Genomic DNA, 24,033 nt, shown 5'->3' with positions numbered 1-24,033 from the left:
ATAACCACTCAAAGCCTCTGACTCTCAGAGCCAGGAATCTGGTCTTGGGTTATAGCAGAAATCTTTCTAAATTTTGTGCTGTGGCATTGGAAACTGCTGAGAATAAAATGAGAAAAAGTAGCAATCTTATACTACACTTACACTTACAATATTGTGCAGTGCTAGATAATCTAGTAAAAGATTTAGGGAGGAATCTCAACCCCGGCCAGGCTGTAATGGGACCTATGGAACTACTTCCACATTTACAACCCCAGTGCGGCAAAACGCTGGTGGAGCCCAGCACAACTGGACAGAAGGCTATCTCCACCTCATCCAAACTCCCCCCTCCTGCCTAGTAGAACAGGGCTTTGGATCACTATGTTAGTAGAGCTGAAGACAGTACAAAGGGGGGTGAAATACGATGAAACATTTGAAATGTATGGGTCCCTCAAGAGACTTTTGCAAATGCAGTGCATTTTACAAGTTCCATCATCTACTACCCTTTCATTCCCCAGCCCAAGTTTCCAAGCTGCTCCTTAAGGTTTTTTTTTTTGGGGGGGGAGATAGAGACTCTCTAGAATAGCTTTTGGTCAAAGAGAAATTTGGGGAAGTCCCTATATAAGGATACAAGGAAGTTCTTGTGTGCATTAGTTGCTTTAGCTCATCCCCAACCTGCAGCCCTCCAGATGTTTTGGCCTACAACTCCCATGATCCCAAGCTAACAGGACCAGTGGTCAGGGATGATGGGAATTGTAGTCCAAAACATCTGGAGGGCCAAAGGTTGGGGATGCCTGCTTTAGCCACTCAATTTGGACATTGTGTTGCAATAATAGCAGTAGCTTTCAAATGATTATTCAAATAAACATAAATACATATGCAATTGTTCACATTGGGTGTTATTAACAAAGTTTACTCAAGTAGACTCATTGTAATTAATGGACCCAACTTTGGGTCTACCCACGCTTCCATTTTCCTGTGTGATTTCAAGTCACAAGCCTGAGAGGTTTTTATTTTATCCTGCCACTTTCCCTGGGAAAACCCACTGTTTACTGCTGAATCAAACCAAATGTCAATCTGCAAAAAACCCAGCTGGCATTTGTTCTGATTCAGCAGGGAACAGTGGGTTTTCCCAGGGAAAGTGGACGGACCCAAAAATGCCCCCTCTCAAACCCATGAATTGAAATCACAGGACAAAAGGAAATGTGTATGTGCCCTTTTGTTGTTTAGTCATGTCCGACACTTCATGACCCCATGAACCAGAGCACGCCAGGCACTCCTGTCTTCCACTGCCTCCCACAGCTTGGTCAAACTCATGCTGGTAGCTTCGAGAACACTGTCCAACCATCTCGTCCTCTGTCGTCCCCTTCTCCCCTCCATCTTTCCCAGCATCAGGGTCTTTTTCAGGGAGTCTTCTCTTCTCATGAGGTGGCCAAAGTATTGGAGCCTCAGCTTCAGGATCTGTCCTTCCAGTGAGCACTCAGGGCTGATTTCCTTAAGAATGGATCGGTTTGATCTTCTTGCAGTCCATCTCAAGAGTCTCCTCCAGCACCGTAATTCAAAAGCATCAATTCTTTGGCGATCAGCCTTCTTTATGGTCCAGCTCTCACTTCCATACATCACTACTGGGAAAACCATAGCTTTAACTAATTAATTTCAATGGATCTGCTTTCAATACAATTTATTTGAATCTCAACCATTGTTCTTAAGTTCATATGTACTTGGAAGAGACATGATTCAAAATGTACAAAAAAAAAAGAGAGGGCTAAAGATAGCAGATACTGTTTCGTAACCTCTGTCATATTGGGAGCACATCTACTACATGTCCAGAGCCTTGGCAATGTTCATATTAGACACGTATTGTCAAGTGTGGATGTGTTTACACTTATTCGTTTCCCACAGCATTCAGAAGAGGCACAAATAGAAGCTAATAAATTTTGTAAGTCACTGATGACAGCCATAACAGTTGAACAAAACAGAGCAACAAGACAATTACATGTTGTCACCTGTAACGGTGTAAAAATACCCTTTTAATTCTCCCTTATCTTTCTAGCGTCATCTTTTTATTTACAGTACAAAAGATTCTAATTTTATATATTGTACAAGTTGTGAAAATTGCATTGGATTCACTGCTTATTTTTGTTGAAAGCCTGCACCACTCTGTTGTGACTATTTGAGGGTTGGGAGACTGTTTACTCTCAAGATGGAAACAGGTAGCAAGTTTGCATTCCTTGAGAATAGCTCCCATATTAAGCATTTTTCCTAACTTTATATGGGCAATAGTTTTATTTCTATTACTTAGCTAAATATAAAGTACACACACACACACAAACACACACACAATTCTGACTTGTATAACAGCCAGAAATGCATTTGTGCATATGTGGATATGGTATATATTTCTTTGCTCTATCAAGCTCTAGGGAGTTAGTGACATTCAAAGGCTAAGTAAGGTATAATTAAGTTTGTGATTAAGCTGAGTATAATTACGTTAGTTACAGAGTGGGGACAGGAAGGTTAACTTAAGTAATGGTGCACTAGCCTTTTAACCTTTACCAACACAGTCCTATAAATGTCTACTCAGAAGTGAGCCCCATTGAGTTTAAGGGACTTGCTCTGAGGTAAGAGTGTATAAGATTGCAGCCTAGGTCTCCAGTATAACTATCCCATAAACTGTTTGTAAGACTGATTCTCTCCCTGTACTTTGACTATGTTTCCTTAGTATCTGGTACATAAATGAACATCTTTCCTGACCATATTTGAAACAGTAGTGGGATGAGGCTGGTGAAAAATCCACTATGTTGACAGTATGAGTAGTATTTCTATTCTGTAAATCAGGGATGACTAACCTGCAGCCCTCCAACAGTGGCGGACCTTGGGGGGCTCAAATTTCAGCAGTCAGAGTTGGGTGTGGGTGTGATCTAACAAAGACAACCTGAGTATGTGTTTATAAATTACTGCATAAAAGGGTAGGAGATAATAATTGGTGTTTTGCAGCAAGTTGAGGAAAGAAGTGATGAGAAAAATTAGCCGATGGTTAATTTTTTGGTCATTATTTTTAAGCCATCACACATAGAGCCTATTTTTTTTGCATTCCTTTAAAGTAACCCTCTCCAAATTGGTGCCCTCCAGAAGGACTCCAGCTCCTATCCACTTCAGACTGCATAGTCAGGTGCCAGGTATGATGGGAACTGTAGACCATCTGAAGGGCACCATGTATAGCTTCTAGGTGCCTTCCGCTCCTAGTCAGAGTAGAATATAAATTGAAATGATGTGAATAACAAAGTGAGTGTCGCGAATTCTCCACAGTGCTTTAGCAGAAATGCTCAGAGTTCCAGATTCTTCAGTGCAGTGCAGTATATTTATTGTGAGCTATATATACAAATATCTACAGGCTATAATACACGAGCAGTTCATACAGTCAAACAGAGTACCTGGCTGCACCTTAAGGCAAATACTAAGACCTTTAACTTTTTCTCTCTGACCACACTCCTCTACACCACCCCCTTACTGCTGGACAGGTTTCCCTTTTAAACTGATGACAACCAATCAACTGACAGCACATTACTGCTGAGTCATTCTGACCCAGCACTTCCATAGAAAGTATTGCAGGCTGATTGCATCAGCCCGTTGCATCAGCTAGCAAACTCAAGCCTGCAGACTTACCATCTCACACAGCATTCTGTGAATCCCAACAGTGAGGCCACCATGTTGATGCAGGTATGTCCTTTACATATGGATGGCATACCCACCAACATTTCTCTGATCATTCTATAATGATGATTTTACTATTTATACCCCACACATCTTACTGGGTTACCACAGCCACTCTGGGCAGCTTCAAGCATATATAAAAACATAATAAAACACTAAACATTAAAAAAACTTCCCTATACAGGATTGCCTGCAGATGGTTCAGGGGTAAATTAATACCCTCCAGCGTTTCTCCAATGAAAATAGAGACATCCTAAGGAAAAGTGGGACATTCAGGAATCAAATCAGAAACTGGGATGGCTTCTCTAAATCAGAGATGTCCCTGGGAAATAGGGACACTTGGAGGCTCTGGGATGGAGTGTTTGTGGATTTCCATATAGTCATCTTCTCCTCCTGTTCTTCGTCACAAGACTTTAAACGTCTTCCATAAGGGTTGATGTGTTCAGCCCTACTGCTAATTCTGCTAGTTGCATGCAAACATAGAAAGAGGTGAGCCATTTAAAAACATTCTATAGAAACATTTTTATTGTAAAGGAACAGTACAGCTTTACAACAGTACAACAATACAGCTAGTTCAAAACCAGCTAATTTTCCCACATTGAAAGTTGAACCTATTGAGTTTTGATTCAAACACACAATATTTAAATTTATCAAGGGAGAAACCAGCAAAAGAATATTGCAGTGTAATCTCACTTCTTAATATGAATCTTCCTGTTCTGGGTTTCAAGCAGCCAACCCTTTCTTCCTCCGGAAGACCGTTCCATCCTGACCTCCTTTCTTCTGCTTTTTATTTCTAACTGACAGCCAGCATTCCAAGGCTACTCAGCATCCTGAGTCCTCATTGGGCTGAATGTGTGTGAGAATTGGGTAAGGGATGTACAGCGCCTAAGGAGAATTATATGAAAATGATGTACAGATGGTTTTTAACACCAGTTAAACTATCAAAAATGTACAAAACAAAAGAAAGTAAGTGTTGGAAGTGTAAAGAGGTAAAAGGTACATTTTATCATATGTGGTGGCAATGTAAGGTCATAAAAAGTTTTTGGGAAATGATCTATAATGAATTGGAAAAAATGTTAAAAATAACCTTTGTTTAAAAAACCGGAAGTATAATTGGAATGGATATACTGAAAGAAAATGTATGCAACAACAGCCGCAGGGACATTGATAGCCCAACACTGGAAAGAAGAACGAGTCTCAACTAAAGAAGGTTGGCAACTTAAATTAATGGAATATGCTGAAATGGCTAAATTAACTGGAAGACTAAGAAATCAAGACAACAAATATATACAAAAAATGGAAAATGTTTATTGCATATTTACAAAAGCATTGTAATAAAGTTAATACAACATCAGGGTTATAAAAAACACTTGTAATATTAAGGACAATGTTTAAAATTGGAAATATTTAAAGATAAGAAAATTATAGACATGTACAATATAAGAAAATACAAAAGAACCAGGGGGGAGGGAATGGAAGGAAGTCAAGGGATCTGAGGAATCCCAAAATATAGATTTAATATGGTATGAAAATGTTTTATTTTCTATTTTTATTTTAATTGCATCTGTTTATTATGTCATGTGAAGATAATGTTTGATTGTGAAAAATAATAAAAATAATAATAAAGAAGAGAATTGGGTAAGGGATTGTGTGTTTAGTTTATTATTTTTGTACTTTGTCACAACTCTGTGTTCCCCAGAGCATACAAATACCTCCCTTCCTCTTGCTTCTCAGTGAACCATTTGGGCTCCATTTCTGTCAGCTGTCACTCACCTGCGTTTGCTACTAGAGGGGTTAATGTTTATGCCAGCACATTAATGCATGTACACAATTAATTTGTTTCTGGTATAAAATGCGCATGAAATATATTCTGATACAGTTGTGACAATGGCTTCAACTTTATATTATTTGTTATTTTGCTTAAATGATCCTTTTGATGAACTCTTAGGCTGCATCTCATATAAAGCATTTAAAATAAATTGATAGCTATTGTGTGTGTGTGTCAAGTATTGCCCCTCACCCGGAACATGGCTTACTATTCCCAAATAAATGATTGTATAGTATTTTAAGGCTTTAACAACTGTAGGATCAGTGGAAGTATGTTTGTGAGTTTTAACCATTCTATGTAAACCATTCCTTATCATCAGAGGGTTATCTTTTGACATTGCAGTGAGATAGAACTATACAGTAAATAATGGATTGTGAGATGCAGCCAGGCTTGCAGAAAATAACTATTTGAGGGATGGTGCATGAACAGAAAGCTGTAATTTTGACAGGTGGCAAGGTGTCGTGTCACCAAGCCCTCCTAAAGCCTCATATCTCATACCTATTGATTAATGGCTCTAATTAAGGAATGAAATCAAGCATGTGAAGACAGCGGATCGCTTTAGGTCCTTGTTTGGTAGTTTTCTCTTCCTGGCATACAACTCATCCATCTAAATATCACTGCTCTTTCATTTATTACAGCCGGATGATACCAAAAAGGAAGTTGAGGGGTCCATGCTGAGCTTGTCATTCCAGAACTTGATTTGGTAAGAACTGAGGTAAGGAGATGTGTTAGAACATCATTGGAATGATTGTGGTATTATCGGTTTGCAAAACATCCTGCAAAAAAAAAAAAATGAGAGAGAAGAAGAATGGTAACTTGTTCTGCAATTCTATTGCTTAAGGCCCAAATCCTGGCGCCAGGTACAGTTTGTTATGTGCATGACTTGGTCTTGAACGAAATGAATTCAGATTTATTCCAGTGTAATTGGGAGTGAAAAGCAACTGTTAAAGGTATACTCACACACCAAGTTTGAGATTTATTCAAATTTGATTATCTTAAATCTAGGGATTTTCCAGGAGGAGGGGGGGGGGATATGCTCAAAATGTTGTATGTATATCTTTTGGGAAGAAAAATGAGAAAATGAGGTGAAATAGGAGGGCTTTGTTAGTAAGCCCAGCAAATCAGGTTATATTAATGAATCTTGAATACTATCTGCCTTGCTGCAAGTATGCTCTCTGCTTACTAACAAGACCAAAAGTCTGACATTATGCTACACCGCTAAACAAGTCCCTAGGGGAGAAAGAAATGCTACTTCCCCCTGAATTATAATGCTAAAGCTTTGAATCCTTTGCAGGCTAGCTGGAGAGAGCCATCACCTGGAAACTCCAGAATACAAGGAAGGGGGGGGGACGACCCTCATATTTTTTTTAAAAAACCCAAAACAAAACTGTGACTAAAAGTGGGGAGAAGCTGATACACATGTAAAAATAAAGTTTGTTATTCAACAGTAGCTCAGAAAGGTGGAAGGTTTTATTTAACTTCAAGGAAGCATCCATTAGCATGGAATAGTTGTGTAAATATACTTCATACCATCTATTTAAAGCAAGCAAGGAAGGAAAATTAACGATGCACAGATTTAGTTGATACAAACTAATTAATTACATAATATAGAAGGTATATTGTTTCAGTCTATCAAGCACACTTAAGGTGAGGTAGGGCAAGGCTTGATTCTCCTGTGAGTGACAGCTGAAATCTACTCTGAGCACAATGATTGTAAGATACTAGACCCTTAATGTGACAATCCTATACTGGTCTACTTGGAAATAAGTCCCAGGGAATAAGCATGTATAGGACTGTAGTGTTAGTTTGCAAAGAAGGCTGTGCAAAACAAAAGCCTAGTGAATATTTTATTGGCTATGCTTTTAATTTCTGCTTTGAGATTTTTTATGAGATCAAGAGGGTGGGGTCCTTGTTGTGAATCAAAACTTGAGGTAAAAACTTAATGGATTTTAAATAATTTAATAAAAATGTTTAGCGTGTTGGAAAGTAGAAGCATTTCGTTTCTGCCATAGACAAAGTTTTCTTTTAGCAAGTTGCATTTTGAAATTTTATCATTGCAAGGTAACAGCAGAAAAAAATAATTCGGTGTATTTCCCCTTTGTGTCATCTTATTTATATGTGTCGGTATACAATGGTAAACCTGGGTTTTATCCCAAAAGTGTGGAATGGGTTTTAGACAAGTCATACATATCAAAGCTACTGGTAAAATATTAGGAGGATATGATAATAACACTGTGATTAATAGTAATGAATATCTAATACTAATGAATTGCAAACAGACCTTTTCCCAATGTTTAGATGTATAACAGTTTGTGTAAAATACTGACTATGAGGAAACCATTGGTAAATGTGGTATATATGTCTCCTTTTAGATATTGATTGCAAAGGTAATACATGACAAGAAAAGCTTCACACAGGATCAATTAAAACAGGACTGATCATGTAGTGTTTTATTAATTGAATAAAGCATCATGCATAAAGAAGCTCCAAGAAGCAAAGTTCCTTTCCATTTATTTGATCAGTTAAGCTTCCTCTATTGCTCTTTATAAATTAATTTTGCAGATTACCTCATCTTTTTATTTATTTTTAAGAGCCTCCGTTGAAAGATTAGAGATAACGATAAAATCATTGCTTACTGAAGCAAGCAGACTTTGAATCCAGCTATGCACATTAGAAAGATGTTACACACTGCATACTTTTAATAATGATCATTTAGAAGATAATTTTAGCATCCACACAAGAGAAAAATGGATTTTTGATGAGTTCTTATATGACCATATGTGGTATTAGTCAGTGTGAGGTATTGCTAGCAAGCTCATTGCTTTCAAAAATCAAAGTTAAATGGTTCATCTATCATCAGAATTTGTGTCTGAGCGACTTGTCTGAACATCAGTATGATTTATGGTTTGAATTGGAGGAGTCAACCATGCATGTTTCTTAGTTTATCGTTTTATGCTGTCTTCAATTAAATGTCTATAAACACAGTGATGGCTTTATGACACTGTCCATCAATAAAGACTATCAGATTTTGCATAGAATATGTAATTTTCTGGAAAATAATGACCTTTTGACTTCGAGGTGTCCTGTTGTACACATGATATATTTGGAAGGGATAGACTTTAATTTTTATCCTACCTGCTTTTATTCCTGTCCTGTAGACTAATTAAGGAAGTGACTGTATTTTGTTTCATCCATTTCACACAGAATTAATATACAGACTTTTTAATGAAATTATAAGCATGGGATGCACTATGATGGTTACAGCTTTCAAAGGTATTTATGAAATCTTGATTTTTATTGAGATGTAAACAAATATACAATGAATTCTATGCATTTTATTGCATATTGATTTGGTGTTTGATTGTTTTATCATATAGAAGCCTTTACTAGGGGAAATAGCACATGCATTAAAATTAAATTAAACCATGCTGCAAAATGGATGAATGCAAGGAAAACACAGGCTTTCATTTTCTTCAGGGACAATGAATAATGGTATGTTCGCTCTTCATATTTATGAACTACTCTATTGCATTTGCAGGGGCAGCATATGGAGGCTGAGCCATCTTTTTGAGCAGCTGTGCCCTTATAGAATTGCCATCAGCTATGCATTAAAAATAGTATTCCAGATCTTAAGGCAGAACAGAAGATTTTAATGACTATATATATTGCACATTTTTTTCATATAACATGAGGATGGGTAAAAATATCAAGCAGTTGCGGTGTGGTTCAGAAGGACTGTGAAGCACTAATTTGTAACTGAGCATTTTTATACACAGCTGGTATTATTAGAAATATTTGTGCTCCCAACCTCCCTCTGGTATATTTAGACAGGTGAAAAACTGGAGATGAGAGAATTTATATGAAAGCTGGATCTGTATTCCGGCTTCCTGGTATTCTATGTCTGTATGCGAGTATAAATGTTTCCATTCCGTTAAGCTGCATTTTCTTTTGCCCTTGGTGCTTGTTCCCTCGTGAATTACAAAGCGGCAATCACTGGACGGTCCTAAAGATTCTCTTTTCGCTTTCTTGGATGTACAGGTAGAGTCTGAATTGAATTATCTAACCACACAATCTTCCTCACCCCTTTAGATATCCAGAGGTATATTCCCCCCAACTCCCCATTTCTGGATTGCGGGCAGAAACTCTCTAAAGAAAACAAGGGATATGAACAAGGAATGTGATTGGAGTACCTCCATCTCCTGGGGTTAGAGAAAGCAAGTAGATAGCTGTCCCTTACGCCTCACTTTTATGCATTTCCACCCTTTAGACCTTGTCGGATATAATTGACCAGCCCAATGATGGGAGCTTTCTTCAGGTGTGCAATTCCATTTAAATATTTTCATCTGCTAAAAAGTGTGGTTTATCCGTTAATAAAAGTGGGGAAATCCTTCCTTTCATAGGTGATGTTAGCAGGAGGTGCTAAGAAAAGCAATGTCATGGCTGATCAGCAGAGGAGACAGAAACAGTCTCCCTCCATAGTATTGTTCTCCATACTAGTTTTAATTGACGTGACTTATGGGTGTGTTGCTTAAGGTAAAAATAAAAATAGGCATGAGTATTTTAGCTCCTTCCACTGTTGTTGGTCTGGAGGCAGTGCTGGATTACCAAATAGGCAGACTAGGCACTGGTCTATGGGCCCCACACCTTTTAGGTGCCCCGTGACAATGGATCAAAATAATATTGATTGGATATTGAAAGAAAATTACAATCACTCTTTCTTGATTGTTATCCCACTAGAGTGCCCCCACCCGAGATTTTGACCGCCATGGGGCCTCAACAGGGTTTAATTCGGGGCTGGCTGCAGGTGTAATTTTTCCCAAACTGTACAGTCTCAATGATAATCTGTGTGGTGGCTTGATGAGACATTTATTATTTTGCTACATTTGAGATTTGTGAAACAAGGGAGTAGCTTTATTTACGTTCCTTTCAATCATTTTCTTACATCTATATCCTGCAATTCTATTGTCATGGGACCACCATTTGTCTGGTTGGCCACTGTGAGAGTAGGATGTTAGACTAGATGAGCCATTTGCCTGGTCTCTCAGGCTCTTATTATCTTTTTATATTCTTTTTTACATTTGTGAAGGTGGCATACATGTGGTTTCCCAGGCACTGACAGGACCCAGAGCTGCTTAGCTTCAGCAAAGTGGTGCTATCGTGTGCCTTCAGACCATACACTGGGGCAGTTTGCCTTATATTTTCTCCTGGGATGAAACTCCATCACATGGGTAGTAGAGCCACCTGTCATCTTGGCTTTGCCAAGTGAGCTCCCTGGGATTGCCTGGGTGTTTTCTTAAAGCAGGACTAGGGAACCTGTGGACCTCCAGATGTTATTGAACTACAACTCCCATTATCTCTGTATATAGTCCATGCTGGCTGGATCTGATGGGAGTAGTAGCCCAACAAAATGCTTGGAATGAACTAGTCCTGTTTAGTGAAGTTCATTAAATTATTTCAAAAATCTCTGAACTGCACCCGAAAATAGGTCACATAATTGATGGGTGAACTAAACATGTACAGTCATACCTTGGGTTAAATATGCTTCAGGTTGCGCGTTTTCAGGTTACACTGCACGGTGACCCGGAAGTAACGGAACACGTTACTTCTGGGTTTTGCCACTCGCACATGTGCATACGCTCAAAATTACGTCATGCTCATGCGTGGAAGCGGCAAATCGCAACCCGCGCGTGTGCAGACATAGGTTGCGTTCGCTTCAGGATGCGAATGGAGCTCTGGAACGGATCCCGTTCGCATCCAGAGGTACCACTGTATCATGTTCACTTTGGGGCAGAACTTTGAATAATTTCTACTTCATCTTCAAGCTTATTCTCTTACATATGTTTTTAATTGTTATTTATTTATTAATTTATATACTGCTTATTGGCAGGGACACAGGTGGCGCTGTGGGTAAAACCTCAGCGCCTAGGACTTGCCGATTGCATGGTCAGCGGTTCGAATCCCCGCGGCGGGGTGAGCTCCCGTCGTTCGGTCCCAGCGCCTGCCAACCCAGCAGTTCAAAAGCACCTCCGGGTGCAAGTAGATAAATAGGGACCGCTTACCAGCGGGAAGGTAAACGGCGTTCCGTGTGATGCGCTGGCTCGCCAGATGCAGCTTGTCACGCTGGCCACGTGACCCGGAAGTGTCTGCGGACAGCGCTGGCTCCCGGCCTCTAGAGTGAGATGAGCGCACAACCCTAGAGTCTGTCAAGACTGGCCCGTACGGGCAGGGGTACCTTTACCTTTACTATACTGCTTATTTGCCTCTTATACATTGTTTACTCTTCAGACTCTTTTGACCTCTGCACTTAAAGATTGTAATTGTTGGGAAGAATTTAATTAAACATTTCACATTCCACTGGATGTGTATATTGACAATTTCTTAGTCTTCTTAAGTATATTTTACACTGAACATAAAATGAGCTAGTTTCTTTTGTAAAGCGATGAATGTTGATAGGAATTTGTTCCCTTTTGGATATGTTGAACTTTAACGAATTCATTTCAAAAATGAACATTCCAAGCTCTGACACAGCAACACCTAAAGAGTGATGAAACATACCTTAGTGTGAAGCTTCTGGGTTGATAAGACTTTGGATAAATACTCGGAGACTTTGTTTCCATCCCTGCCTGCTTGACAAAATAGTGTTTTCTGCCAGGTTCCAACTTCTCCAGAACTTGTAGCTGAAACTTGCAGCTCCAGAAATTCATCCCAGGAATTGTGGACTGGACAATAATCTCCCAATTTATACCAGGTATGGCCATTCTCATGTCAGGTGTAATTTTTCTTTTTCATTTGTCAACCAAATATGGACATATCTCTTCAAAGGATACTTGTCAGCAGGAGTTAGAGAGAATTTTCCAAGAAGCAACCATTATTACATTTGGTGACTTAGAAAGAGAATAGCTGTCTTTGTATATTATTCAGAGGTGCTTTAAGACACAATGCTATATGAAAACAATCCTCTGGATTAGGTTAAAGGTAGTTAACTAGAGAACAATTTAGACTGAGGATCCAGATTATCCATCTTCTCTTACACAGTTTTAGGAATGAATAATAACCACAGCAAAGAAACAGTGATTGCTTCCAACAAAAGAGCATTGGGGTTGGCAGAGTAAAAGAGCAATTAAAGTGTAATCTGAAAAGTGGGTTAAGTCTCATAATTGAAGAATATCCATAGTGTGAGAAGAGCCAGCCAGAGTGTGTCAGTTGGCTAAGGAGATATGTAGGCACAGAGGAAAGCGTCTCAGTCATGATTGTGGAGATGAGTTGCTCAAGAGCCCCAGGGCAAGAGTTTGGGGAATTACATGACAAGATCAAGCCCCATTGGCCTTTTGACAAACTGATGATGAGTCAACTGGGTGAGCCAGAGAGCAGGCGGCAGTATCTCCTCTGGCCAGCTGCATCAGTAGCATGCAAGAACAGATGTTTTGCTAACTTACACTGTGTACATTTAGAGCACATGACTTCACACGGAGAATCATGGGAACACTAGTTTGTTAAGGGTGCTGGGAATTGTTACTCTTTGAGGGGTCAACCTAAGTTCCCAGGAGTCTTTGGGGTAAGCAGGGTGTTTTAAATGCGCTTTAAATACATTGCATAGCTTTCTACATTTAATATAGATGCAAAGTTTTTGAATGGCTCATAAACCAACAGTTTGAAAATGCAGCATAAAAAAACCCTAAAACAATGTTAACAAATTCTGAAGCAAAATTAAAAGTAAATTTGAAACTGAGAGATTCAAGATGTGAAATGAAAGCTGTTTAAAAGGCCTGCATGAATAGAAAGACGTTCACCAAGCACCTAAATGTTTCCTTAATTTTATTATTTATTTCAGAATATATAAGTTCTAAATTCATAGTACCAGTTCTTTTTTCTGGGGGTACGCAGGGGTACGCATACCCCTAAACATTTTGTGAATCTAAGTCTGGCCTCATTGAGGGGCAGTATTTCAATATGAGTAGGAAAATGAGAGTACCCCTAAACATTCTTTTAGAGAAAAAAAACCACTGCACAGTACAGTCATACCTTAGTTGACGAACGCTTTGTGACTCGAACGTTTTGGCTCCCGAATGCCGCAAAGCTGGAAGTGAGTGTTCCGGTTTGCGAATGTTCTCTGGAACCTGAATGTCCCAACGCTGCTTCCATGGCTTCTGATTGGCTGCAGAAGCTTCCTGCAGCCAATCGGAAGCCGCGCCTTGGCTTCCGAACATTTTGGAAGTTGAACAGACTTCCAGAACGGATTCCGTTTGACTTCCGAGGTACCATTGTATACCCATGCAGTGTCCAGAAATTGAATATAAACATAACACCAAGAAGAATTAAGTTTGTATCTCTGTCTTGAAAAAAAAGGGGGGGGGGATTATACAGGTAACATTGATAAGATTACCAGAATGCCATCACCAGTCATCTGATTTTCCTTCTGAAACCTCCATCTGTTAAATTGGTTTAACTTAAAACCAAAATAGTCAACTCTACTAACTGGAACCTTAAAACCGAATCTAATTAAATCACCAGTACCCACTAGGCATGAAAAGCTTCAATCTCTGTCTCTTAATGCTTGGTTGACCGCCTTAAATTACTGTTTTCACTTGAACATGCAGAGATTTAGATTTAACATAAACTAAGGCTACAATCCTAAACTAAGGGAGGGGAAAACTAAAAGGCAGCCAAATCACCTCCTCCTAAATCCCGTATGTAGGGGCAGAAGTTAAGGAAGAAAAGCCTTCATGTGCTCCTCCATTCATTTAGTGCTCCCCTACCAATGCTATTTCATTCCCACTGAGGACAAATATCAAAATCTCTCCGCAATGTGGGGGACATGTCATGGGACCAGTATGCCTTTGAGTCCAAGCTATTTCCCAATCATCTCCTGGCACATTGCTGAAGTGCCCTTATAGCTCCTGGTTTTTTTAACTATGGACACAAGATCTCCAGTGTTGATAAAGTCACACACACATTGTGGTGTTGAGGATACCACCACCATTTGGTAATTGGCAGGCCTATAGGATCATAGAATTGTCAAGTTGGAAGAGTCCTTGAGGATCATCTAGTCCAGCCCCATGCATATGGGGATCATACCTGCAATCTTGGCCTTATAAGCACCGTGCTCTAACCCACTGATCTATCCAGGATGACGTAATGCAAAATGATGATTTCTGTGGAGAAATCAATTTTTAAAATGTATATACCGAGACGGGGTTTGCTTTATATATTCAACATGTAAGAGCTTACTGTGCTTGTGGGGTTGTGTTAGAGGGCAGGGGACAGTTAAGTCTTAAATACTAAGCCATTGGTGGCTGGCAGTTGGCTGTTACTTAGTTTTGTCAATAAGAGCTGCAAATAGGATGTAGCTTCCCACCGTAGAGATGTGGTGGAGCACTTGGGCATCCTAACCAGTCTGATTGGGTCTTAAGGGTCTAGTGAAAGAATTGAGCTTGAACCTCTTAGGAAATGCAAACAAAGTGCTTACTTTAATTAGGGTGGAATATATTTGCTGGAGGGAAGCCATTACTTACAAAGGATAATTAATGGCTGAATTAGAGACGTTTCCTGCCTTAGATGGGGCACTGGGTTTGGAGGATTAATTAGGTATATGCAAACTTGCTCCTGCCGGTGGCTCTCATGCCTGCCGCTTACCATAGGATCAGATTTGACTTACGCTGCATCTTTTGATTGACCAAAATGACTTGCTCTCATCACACATATAAAGTTCCAACTGAACAGAGCTTGAGCTGCTGGTGGTTTATTTATTTTAGTGTCTTCGTTATTTTTAACAGAATAAAAGGCTCTTACGGTAAGTAGTTTACAAAGTACAAACAATAATTTTCAATTAAATTCCTCAATGCAAATTTTAAAAGATAAACCGAACTATATGTCACAGACAAAACTGAGCAGTGTACAGAGAATTAAAAATGTAAAGTCAGAATACAGGAAAGCTTGGGTAGATACGTTTCTGAAAGAGAAGTTTAAATGTCTTTACTTTCTCCACCTAGCATAAGAAGAGCCCTGCTGAATCAGGCCAATGGCTTGTTTAGTCCAGCATCCTGTTCACACAGGGGCCAAGCAGATGCCTATGGGAGGCTCACCAGCAGGAGCTGAGAGCAACAGTACTTCTTCCCATTTGTGAATTCCAGCAAGGTATTCAGAGGCATGGGACGCGGGTGGCGCTGTGGGTTAAACCACAGAGGCTAGGACTTGCCGATCAGAAGGTCGGCAGTTCAAATCCCCGTGACGGGGTAAGCTCCTGTTGCTTGGTCCCAGCTCCTGCCAACCTAGCAGTTTGAAAGCACATCAAAGTACAAGTAGATAAATAGGTACCGCTCCAGTGGGAAGGTAAACGGCGTTTCCGTGCGCTGCTCTGGTTCGCCAGAAGTGGCTGTACACCGCCTCCCTAAGCCAATAAAGCGAGATGAGTGCCGCAACCCCAGAGTTGGTCACGACTGGACCTAATGGTCAGGGGTCCCTTTACCTTTACCTATTCAGAGGCATACTGGGTGTAGCAGCGGAGACAGAGCTTCGCCATCGTGGCTAGTAGCCATTACTAGCCTTATCCTCCATGAATTTGTCTGATACTCCTTTAAAGCCATCAAAGGTTGTGGCTATCTCTACCTCTTGTTGGAGCAAATCCCATAGTTAGCTAATTCAATAGTTTATGTGCTGTGCAAATAAACACTTTCTTTTGACTGCTCTGAACCTTTCGGCTTCAACAAATGGCTTTGGGTTCCATTATTGTGAGAGATGGAGAAAAGTGTTTCTTTACCTACTTTCTCCACACCTTCTTATACGTCTCTAGCGTGGCTCTCTTTTTTTCTGAATTAAAAAGCCCTGCCTTTCCTCTTAAGGGAATTGCTCCAGAACCTTGCTCAATTTGCTTGCCCTTTTCTGAACCTTTTCCAGATCTACAATATACTTAATGAGGTCAGGTGACTAGATCTGTACACAATATTCCAAGTGCGGTCCCAGCACAGATTTGAATGATGGCATTTTGATATTGGCAATCCCTTCCTTAATGGCATTTGCCTTTTTCACAGGTGCTGTGCACGGGGTTGGCATTTGCACCCAGCTATCCACTATGACCCCAAGGCTGGTCTGTCACTGCCAATTCAGAACCCATGAGCATATGTGTGAAATGGGGGCAGGGAGATGCCCCCAGTGTGCATCAATTTACACATGCTTACGTTGAATTGCATTTCCCTTTTACTGTCCATTACGTTTTAGAGAGGTCTTTTTGTAACTCCTTGCAATCCCTTTTTGTTTTTAAGTATCATCACCAAACTTGGCTCCCTCGTTGCTAACCCCTAACTCTCTCTATATATATTTTTGAACAAGTTAAAGAGTACAGTTCCTACTGATAATTTTGGGGGAACTCAACTTTCTACATCCTTCCATTGGGAGAACTGTCCTAGACCCAGGAACTTCGCACCCACAGGGTCCCTATTTCTCATGACTCAGTTGCAGCTTATTAGCCTTAGCTGGACCATGAGTGCATCAAGGCAGTAATGGAGCCATCAGTCTGACACAGAGCAAGCCATGGAACAAACCATGGGCTGTTTGTGTTCTGTTTCCCTTCACTCACTTCAATGAGGTTTAGGAGAGTAGGACAAACATGGGCAGCTGTTTCTGAAGTATGCCTGCAAAGTGCATGCTTCATTTACTAGTACTTTTAATTTATCTATAAAAGGTATTCCATTTCTTTTGGTAGTGTTCTGATCCAAATATCCAGTAAATGACATTCTCAGAACTCAAGGGCAAAGGACTGTTTGGATGGCAAGAAATACATTTACCTATAAACATAATATTTTCCATTGAGTTATCCTCTATGATTCCACAGCAACTCCAGATGCCACTATGTAGAGCTGAGCTTTTCAGAGACTGTTTAAATGGATCAATACCTGTTGGTAATAAAAGGCTACCAAACTTCATATACCTAACTCTTCCACAATGCATTCATCGGGGCTGGTCTCATGAGAAATGGTTCAAAAGTTTGAATTCCCTGGAATACTCCTGTGTCTTGTATACTAGTCTGTATCTCATAAATGTGGGCCTATGCAGCTGGAATAATGAGCATATTTATCTTCTGACTTCACACAATTGGTTCACTGAGCTTCTTTTGGTGGGGGGAGAGTTGAAAGCCCATGTAGCTCTTCAGATTCTCAGAGCAGGTTTGTGTACATTACACAGAAGTTGAGAAAGAAATGTGATGATGTGATTCTTTCTCAAGACCTGTCGTAATATGGGAAGTAGAACCAGAGTCTGCCACCTACCGTGAGGACTATGAGCTGCAGAAGCCATATGGGAGTTTCAAATCTCACAGCCGGTGAGGTCCACGTCCCACTTTCCACCTTACACCTTACAGCAGAAATGAGGAATGAAGAGTGAGTCACTCACACATCTACTTTTCTCGCTTCTGTGTAATGCCCTTGTCAGCAACTCATATCCTGAGAGAGGGAGGGCCACTTTGAAGAGGGAATGTGGACTGGGTGGGCTGTCCTTTTCCTAGTGTAAACTGCCAACAAGACTGCTCCCCTGTACACATCTCTGGTCTCTGGCTGTTGCTGCTGTTTCAGCTTGACGGAGGGTTCTTTAAAAGCACCATTTTCTCCATAAATAGAATTGAAGTGGCATACAAATTAAAAACAAAGTCCTCTGAAGTAACAGGCAATAAAAACACAACCAGCAAAACATAAAAACAGCAATAAAACAGCCACCTAACAGATGGCGAAATCCTACACTTGGATATGGTTGAGGGATAGCCCTTCCTGGCAGCCACAAACACACATAAGATTCCCAGTGAATGTAGCTGATTGCAACACATCACCAGATGTAAGAACATAGGAAGCTGCCTTTATTCAGAATCAGACTATTGAGCCATCTAACTCAGTATTGGCAGCCCTGACTAGGAGTGGTTCTCCAGGGTTCAGGCACAAGGGACTTTTGCACCCTTAGCTGGAGAGTGAACCTGGGACCATATGCATATAAAGTACCACTGAGCCATAGCTCTTCACAAATGTATTTGAGACCCACACTGGAAACTGAGATCTTATATACCAAGATGCATGGAATGGATCTACACCTCTCTTGTTTTTAGAACTAGGAGTATATATGGGACATTTTGCAGACACACTTGGCACCCAAAAAAATCTCAGTACTGTCATTACATAGTCAAGTCTGGTTGACTATTTAGTTTTGTAGTGTTGTCTTCTCCTTCTCTGCATTATTCCTTATTTGTTAGGGTCACCTACATGGGCTGATGGCTGAGAGCTGTAAGATACTGTGGACGTCCTTTTCTGCCTTTCTGATGCAGAGGTTCTCGTTAACAGATGGGGATAAAAAAAATAAAGGGATAAGACTGGAAATTGTGTTAGATCTCATAAATATGCTCATAGGTTATTTGGAAGCAATAGCATAGCATGGGTTGCCAGATCCCAGGGTAAGGCAAGTATCCTTGGCACAACTCGCCAATAGGCTGGAATGAAGTCGCAATAACTCAGTGACCTTCCCAAGTGTCAGCTTGGGTACTCAAGCTTGGTGGAGAGTGGGACGGGGGATTGGTCGGGAGTGGATATGCAGAGGTCACCTTAGCAACCGACCATTACCCAAATCCGTTCCTCTGTCCACCCACACAAACATTGGGAGATTGTCTGTGTGAGTGGGAGGGCGTGCTATTTTAAAATTTATCATTACTACTTTCTCTTTTTTCTTTTGAAATTTTGCACCACTATGAATTTTGCACCCAGGGCAACTTCCCCTGTGACCCCTCCAACACGCTGCCACTATTTGGAAGAGTTATAACAGAACATAGAATAAATTTATTGACAGCTGCACAGATTTTAACAGAACAGTATTGCAAGGGGGAAGCACAGCCTCTATAATTTTGTATAGGGTGCAATACTATGCACTTTTATCTATTTCAATAGGGTAAGTCCCATTGAACTCTATGGGCTTGCTTCTTTTAAAATTGCACTGTGTATATAGGATTGCATATGCACGATCACTTTGGAGATTGGATAAAATGTAAAATGGGTTATGTTGCATATGTTTTCTTATAGCTCTGAATGGACAAAATCTGGGGGATGTGGGTGTGATGGTCATTTCTTTCCTAGTGTGGGATTGTGCCCTGGATTTGAACCAGAGACCACCAGCATGCAAGACATAAGCTGGTTCATAGTATATCCAAACTGCAAATTGATCTTGTGTATGTTTTCCTATGGTGCTGAATGGAAAAATAATAATTCACATAAATAAGTAGGGCAGAAGAGAAGGAATCTTGATGAAAACAAAAACTTTTTCCGGAGTTACACACGTGTGTATACACAATATTTATCTTTATAATTGCTTTCATCATAATGATGAGTATTCCACCATATCTTTATAAGGCTAATAAATTGTTAAACATAATGGGAAGAAGTACTTAGGGGGGAAAATATTCCATTAATAGACTGGCTATTAGCATGAGGAACCTATTAGGCTGAAGGTTTCAGTAGTTCTGAGTTCTAAGATTTGATTTTTAAATGATGAAACATCCAATAACCCAAATGACCCTGTGCAAACACATACATGGAATAAATAATTCCAAATGAAAGCACGAAAGTTATTTGTTCAGCTGCTTTTGTGGCTGGAAGGTTAGGAACAAAAGCTATTATTGTTCAGTGTATTTTTTCACAGGAAATAGACAGTGGCAAACATACAGTAGTTCAACACATGAGATCAGAGACATCGTTTTTATAGTAAACTAAAAACAGATGTTCGAAGGGCTCAAGACCTTTACAGAAATTATTAGTTATGTTTGCCTTTGAAAGCAGAGAAAGTTTACAGAGACTCATGTACCTGATTAAGAAAAAGACAGGTTATAAAAGCTATGAGAGCATTAACTCATTCAAGTAAAAATATTTGTCATACAGATCCTGACTATTTTATTTAATACAGCATCATCTAAAAAAAGTAGATCAAGTGAACATTTGCCTAAGCATTCCTAAGACAGCCATTTCTCTCTCCGCCAAACCGTCTATCGTCCCAGGCCATCCATACACAGTCTATTTAATGGCAATTGAACTGAGCCCTGCTTAATGATTTTTAATATTATTAATGAACCATACTCCTATTTGGAAGCCAATGCGCGAGTCAGAGCTGTCCCTCAGTAAATAAGAGCTGCAAATAGGATGATTGCAATAAGTGAAATAATTACTTCAAGCTATCATTTTCATTTTGACAAATGAATGCCTCTGATTTGCATATGCTAAGTGAACCATCTGGATGTTTAAAAATATTATACACACAAATGCTAAACCTGATTAGGTGGCAATATTGTAGCTGTATGTGTCAGATGCTACATAATATTTCACTACTTGTGGGATGCCTATCAGATAATGCGATTTGGTATGTAAATGGGGCCATAAATAGAGGCAATTTAATTACTTATTTCTTATACTTCTAAGCCGCCCTTCATCCCATGGGAACCCAGGGCGGTGTACAGATAAAAAATGTGATTGGGTATGCAAAAAGGACTGCAAATTTAGGCCATTTTATTTATGTGTTTGTTTATACTACTACTAAGCCATCCTTCATTCCGTGGGATGTTAGGGCTGTACACAAATAAAATGCACCACAACATACAATTAACTTAACAACTACAACTTGGAAAGGACCTAAAAGAGACAAACAATCATTAATGGACATAAAGACACTGGGTCTTGACTACACTGATGATGAGCAATTCTTTTATGCCAGGCCTTTGACTCTTAATTATCGTTGGCCTCCTTCGGTGTTTGGGAAGTTTTAGTCCTGTCTTGTAAAACCATGAATGAGTTTTACATTTAACTCTATTTTAGTTTTATGCAGCTTTAATGTATGATCTATTTATTTTTGTTGTTGTATGTTGCTTTGAGTATTTTTTTGTAAAGAAAAAACAAAAAACAGACAAATAAGTTTAATAGATAATAATGTAATTCATTAATTTTATTTATTTCACAAAATTTACTTGGCAGGAAGCGGTTCAGTGGTTTACCAAGAACATTCTAAAAGGCTCATTAAAAGTTACTGATAAAAGCAAACCTTTTTTAAAAAAAAATCTCAGTTTTCTAAATCTGCATTTTTAAAACAATTATACATCGTAAAATGGCATGTAAGATATGTATCAATATCAATATCAATATACACACACTGAGAGAGAAATGACATTAGAAGCAATATGCTAAGGTTTCATGTCTCTACCATTCAAGTATAAAAGTTACATTGGATTCAATTCACATGCATTATAAAAATCAGTTATAAACACATTTATTTTGGTGGAGCCATAGAAATTCTGTTGGGGCCCATTGTAATGCACCTGCATAGTTGTCAGGGTTCTGGTCAAACCTGAAGAGCCAAGGGAGCTGGACGTTTCAGCAGTTCTCCACATTGCCCATGGTTCTGAGAAGATCTGAACATTCCTATCCCAGGATGAGATGCCTCCACACCAGCTCCCTGGGTTCCTGGCCAGCTCTCATACTCCCCCACCTCTCCCTGGGGCACCAGAGCAGAGGAGGCAGGAAGGACCTTGCTAGCTGCCCATGAAGATGCTTGAGAGAAGGAGGAAGCACACGGAAACACACTCAAAGCACATTGCAGCTTGAATCTCCAGCCATCGTGCCCCAGGGAAAGAGATACCCAAGTGTGCTGCTACAATATACTTTGGAGTTTGTGTGCACAGTGCACACCACTACAGCATATTTCTGCATTTTTACTTTTTGTGTAATCACATGTAATGTTGCTAGAGTCACCTTTCATAACATTTAGAAGCCTATGCAAAGTAACAGATAATCCTCACCACCGGGAATTTGGCAGAACTGTGCAGAAGAATGTACATTGTAACCCACCCTGAGATGTATTGGTGAAGGGCAGGTAATAACAATAGTATTCAAATCATTGTGGGTTGCATCAACCAGAGCCAGGGCTTTTTCAGCTGTGGCTCCAATCTGGTGGAACGCTCTGTCACAAGAGACTAGGGCCCTGTGGGACTTGGCATCTTTCTGCAGGGCCTGCAAGACAGAGCTGTTCCACCAGGCCTTTGGCCAGGGCACAGCCTGACTCCCTCCTTTGGCAATCTTCATGGAACTTTAGCCTAATGGTTGCCATCAATTTGATTTGAATTAATTTTATAATGAAATGATTTTAGAATGTTGTACTATTTTGTTAGCCACCCTGAGCCCAGCTTCGGCGGGGGAGGGCGGGATATAAATAAATATTATTATTATTATTATTATTATTATTATTATTATTATTATGCAATAGCAGTTCCCCTACCTTTCTCTCCTTGCAGCCTCCCATCTCAAAATCTGCTCCAGAAGACTTAAGGACTAAGCACTCTAATATCCAGAGGAAAAACAAACAAACAGATGCACAGACCCAGTATGGAGGTCCTTGTTAAGAATGTCATATTGAGATTTCACTCAGATAGAAGCTTGAAGTTAAACAGAGCGTTTTCAGGTTTCTCTTCTTCCCTCTAGGTACGTGTGTGAATCCTTTGGTGCTGATCAGATTTAAAGTGTGATCTGTGTCCCTCCATCTTGAAGAGATATTAGCTGCTGATAAAAATGTAAAGGTTTAATTCTTGTGAATGGCAACAACCAAGAGGTACTATTTTCCCCTAATTTTTTTTTAAGCAGGAAGTCTTTTTTCACTGGCAGGATGCTTTGTTCTCACAAGGCGAGATGTGTTGGTGAGAAGTGAGCGGGGATATAAGAAGGCATCATTTTCTGTTCTGCCCTTGTATTCACTGCATGCAGCACTGTTTCCGTTGTGGTGCATTTTGTCTTCCACCCAAAACTATGCTATCCATCTTGCTGTCCACTGTGTTGATAAGTAGTCTTGATCTGTAGTGGTTGTTCTCTTGAGTGTGAAGGTCCAAGTCAATTTTCTGCAAGATGCAAAACTGAGAAAAAGGTGGAAACTCAGCAACAGGACTCTTGCTTTGCTTGTGAAAAGACCTAAAGTTCAATTCCTAGCAGCTCCAGGTAGGACCAGAAAAGATACCTGTCTTAAATTCGGGCTCCCCCCCCCCCAACTGGAACTCACCAGAACTCAGTTTCAACACCTGTCAGGTGGGCACCATTGCCATTCTAAGAAAACAAGGGAGGTGTTCATGGAGAGTTCCAGCACCTCTTTTTCTAGAAAAATAGCACTGTAAATCTTTATTGGTGGATATGCAAATCCATTTTGGTGTTAACAATATCAGTCTAGATGGACCACTGATGTGATTCCGTTTAAGGCCGTTTCATGTGTTGGGAGGAAACTGGGTTTTCAGAGTCAGGATGAAAGTATACAGCTTAATCCAACAGCAGCCTTTTGTTCCCGTGTTGGGGAAAAACCCCTAAAGGGTTGTATGTAAGGACACACACGGTAAAACAAACCTACAATCCTTACCTCTGATGCTGAGATGTTGGCTGAGACAATCCAGATCAGTGTGGAAGGAGTAGAAGGCTCCTTTTCATTCAACCTGTACAAAGATAAATTTGCGACTCCTTGGGATGGGTATTTCTTGC

The sequence above is a fragment of the Podarcis muralis genome, chromosome 8 (assembly GCF_964188315.1).
Source record: "Podarcis muralis chromosome 8, rPodMur119.hap1.1, whole genome shotgun sequence".
Lineage (NCBI taxonomy): Eukaryota > Metazoa > Chordata > Lepidosauria > Squamata > Lacertidae > Podarcis > Podarcis muralis.
The sequence above is the reverse complement of the archived record's forward strand: the minus strand, read 5'-3'. Positions refer to the sequence as shown.